The sequence below is a fragment of the Primulina tabacum genome, chromosome 6, assembly GCF_025594145.1.
Source record: "Primulina tabacum isolate GXHZ01 chromosome 6, ASM2559414v2, whole genome shotgun sequence".
Classification (NCBI taxonomy): domain Eukaryota; kingdom Viridiplantae; phylum Streptophyta; class Magnoliopsida; order Lamiales; family Gesneriaceae; genus Primulina; species Primulina tabacum.
Window position 1 is genome coordinate 14,051,002 of NC_134555.1, and position 4,103 is coordinate 14,055,104.

The window sequence follows — 4,103 nt, forward strand, 5'->3', positions numbered from 1 at the left end:
TTGTTATTCACCTCAGGGTTTTCTTTGGAGTTGTTGCAAGGGGCTGCTGTAGGGTGTGTTAAGGGCCTGTTATCACCGAGTTAGAAAAGGTTTGCAAGTTGGAAATGAGGCCCTGCTGCGTTGACTAAGCGTTGGTCGAGTTCTTGAGGTTGTGGGCTCGCAGATGGGGAGATCGGTGGAGTGACAGGGACCGTCGTTGTATGGGCCAAACCAAGCCATGGATCAGACCCTGAGAGGTCTGAATCACGGCTTAGGAAGTCTCGGCCATTGCTGGGACCAGCCACGAAACCGATCGCGCTTGGGTAGGAGGTTGGCTGCGTGTGCGTTCGAAGTGATCATCGATTGTGCGAGCTGTTCTCCTTGCATGAGGGTGTAGCCATGGTTCCTTTGGATCCAGAGGAGTCCTGGGGGGGGGCGGGGGGGGGGGGGGGTGGTCGGGTCATTGCTGGTCCATTTGATTTTGGGCTAGGGACGTATATACGGAAAGAGTGCACCCGGGGTTCAAGTGGAATTGTTTTTGTGAAAATGTCCAGTAGCCTATATGTGTCGACCGAAATGTTTAGGGGCTTATTCTTGATGATTTTAGGGTTTTTTAAGTGTTGCGGTAAAAAGTTGGGAAAATTTTGGTTAAGTTTCGGTTCGGTTCGATTCGATTCGGGTTAAAACCGGGACCCCGGTCAAGTTTTAAAACGAATCGGTTGATTTCTGAAATGAGCTCGAGTTTATGTCTAGGAATACTTATAAATATGTTTTGGGACATTTTAAGGAGTTTGGTAAGCTTCGGGTCAATTTTAGAGGTCCAGGAGTTCCAGGAGCAAAATGGTCATTTTACACCCGGGGTGAGATTTATGTCCTGGCAGCGCCCTGAGCACATTTTATCATGATTTAAATATTTATGCATCACGTTTATGATTTTTATATAATTATGAAAATATGGTGCATGCTTGGTTTCAAGAAAAAATTATGTATATGCATGTTTTTATTAAGTGGTGAATATGATGATGTTTTTTTGAAGTATGTGAATTGGTTGTGACTGATGATGTATATGTATACGATGACATGAGATATGATAAGCTGATGTCCCTCGCCGCACGGTATCGTGGTTATACGTAGATGAATCCATTGAATAGAGCTGATACGAAAGTCACAACTAATGAACTGAATTCAATTAAAAAGAAAATGTATACGTATGTGATGACACGATGAGACATGCTTTGACACGTTTGAGCTCATACGACACGTTTATGTTCATGCTTTTAAGTTCACGAAGTATATGTTGATTATGGTATTTTTCACTGCTGTGTGTCATGTATATGTACTTGTTATTCTTGGTACAGTTATGTTAAGTCTTTAGACTCACTAGGTGTGTGTGATGCAAAGGAGCTTGACGATGAGGGGACTGGAGGTGCCGAACTCTGAGTAGGCAGACCTGGTGGGCGATATGTCCCGAGGAACTGATGAAACTTAAAATTAATAATTTATTATATGTTAAAACCTGTATTTTAAAATTTAAGTTTCATTAAAATTATAAAATTATGTTATTTTAGTATTGTTTGTTTATATTTAATTGTCTTACTAAATATGTTTTATTTTCAGGTTTTCTACGTGTTGGTAGAATAATGATAACTCAAGCTAGAAAATTCAAATGGAGGTGACTCAAACATGTTCGGAATCCTTGAGAAATTATCTACAACTTTGCAGAAGACATGATTGCCTAAAAAGATCCTTAAGATGATCAAATTGTGCAAATATCAAAAGGAGGACAAATTTACTTTTACTATGACCAGCATATAGTAAAAATATCATAATTATTTCAATATTTAACCAAATGAGGTGAACCAAGTGGCCAAATTCATCTACAGAAAATTCCCCACATGTTGACTATTTTGAGCAGAGTCAAATTCGGTGATTAAAGTCATGGAACAAAGCATTGAAAGAAGGGACATGGAATTGAACTTGGAGGAGACAAAGAATACTATTGCAACTACATGGCATTAATAAAAATTTTGACCCTTTCTCTCATTTGGCCTATAAATAGAGGCCTTGTACTAGCTTGAGAATCATTCTATCTCATTGTAAAATATAGTGTGAGTGTGTATCAAAGTTCTAAGTTCCAATATATTTTCTTTCATGTTCTCAACTATGAGTGATATTTTAGTGTTGATCAAAAGTAATTTTATGGCAAGCTAAATCTATTATGTCAAGGTGAAGAGGATGCATTCTTGGTGAAGTAAGATTGTTTATATTTTGTATATTCTTTCTTTATTTCTTTTCATTTAGCTAACTTATTTTTATTATAGGTATAAAAATGAATTATTTGTTGTTATCAATTTACATCAAATGCTTGATACCATTAAAGTGGTTATCTTGATTTGTTGTTTAATTTTGATACAATAAATATTTCATCACTTATTATTATATATATATAGATATATATATATATATATATTTATATAATAATATCATAATATTTCATTTAGACGATAGCGTGGCTCTGCCGGTTGTTCTAAATGAAATATTATGATTTAATACTAACATCTAACAATCTGACATTTACTTTATCGCAACTAACTTTTATTTTTCGCATCTAACTTTTACTTTCTCCCAACTAACTTTTACCTTATCGCAACTAACATTTACTTTATCGCAACTAACTTTTACTTTACCACAACTAACTTATTAAATCAATATATTTCATTTAGGCAATAGCGTGGCTCTGCCGGTTGTTCTAAATGAAATATAATGATTTAATTTAACATTTACTTTATGCAATTATTTATTTATATAGTCATAATTATAATCATAGGTACCATATATAAAATATCGGTTAATTCGGTATTTTCTATAGTGGAAACTATATTATATTATGTGTGTGTTTAATTTTTTGGAACCATTATTTATGGTGGTTTCTTTTGTTTTACTTTTAGTTAAACAATATTACATAAACCAAGAATAAATCCTCAAGCCTTGACAAAGTTTATAATTTGTAAACTTAATTCTTGCATTTGGTAATCTATAAATTAATAAATTTAAACTCAAAATAACCTCTCTGTGGATCGATCTCGTACTTACGAATTATATTACTTGCAGACAACCTACACTTGGGTGAATTATTATTTAAGTAGTAGCAAGTTTTTGGCGCCGTTGCCGGGGAGGTATAAATTAAGTTTATATTTGTTAATTATGTTTTATTTATAAGTATTGTGTTGTTTTTTTTTTTGTATGAGTATTTGGAGTCGAAAAAAAAGTGGTAGACTTATTCGAGTATCTGAAAATAATTTAAACATGGATGATAACTCAAATAATCAAGATAATAATAATAATAATAATAATCAAAAACATGATCAATTAAGAACACTTAGGCACCATATGAACCCTATTAGAACTAGTGCCCCATCTTGTTTAGTTTTTCCTTCTGATGCATCTAATTTCAACTTCAAACCTCAAATTATTCAACTTTTACCAAATTTTCATGGTTTAGATTCTGAAAATCCATATTTGCATCTAAGAGAATTTGAGGAAGTTTGTAACACTTATAATGATCAAAATTGTAGCATGAATATAGTTCGATTAGAGCTTTTCCCTTTTTCTTTAAAAGATAAAGCTAAAACATGGCTACAAAATTTAAGATCAAGTTCAATAAGATCATGGGAAGAAATGCAACAACAATTTCTCAAAAAGTTTTTCCCTTCCCATAGAACAAACTCTTTTAAAAGACAAATTACAACTTTTTCTCAAAAACAAGGAGAAACGTTTTATCAATGTTGGGATAGATATAAAGAATTACTTAATACATGCCCACATCATGGTTTTGAAACATGGAGAATAGTTTCTCACTTTTATGAAGGTCTAATACCTAAAGATAGGCAAATGATAGAATTCATGTGTAATGGAACTTTTGAAGATAAAAACCTAAATGAAGCTATGGAATATTTGGATTCATTAGCAGAAAATGCTCAAAATTGGGATAATATAGGCACAATAGAACCACCAACAACTAAAAACAATAATTCAACAAATGGGGGTGGTATCTATAATCTTAAAGATGATATAGATATTCAAGCTAAACTTGCATATTTAGCAAGAAAAATTGAGTCATTAGA

The 4,103-nt window shown here is 33.3% G+C and overlaps 1 non-coding gene across 1 annotated transcript; it reads right to left on the minus strand.

Annotated features, from left to right (window-relative positions):
• Positions 1–3,701: 3,701 nt before the first annotated feature.
• Positions 3,702–3,812, minus strand: LOC142550370 (small nucleolar RNA R71). Its single transcript, XR_012821334.1, has one exon. It is a non-coding gene; the product is annotated as a small nucleolar RNA R71 (small nucleolar RNA).
• Positions 3,813–4,103: the final 291 nt, after the last annotated feature.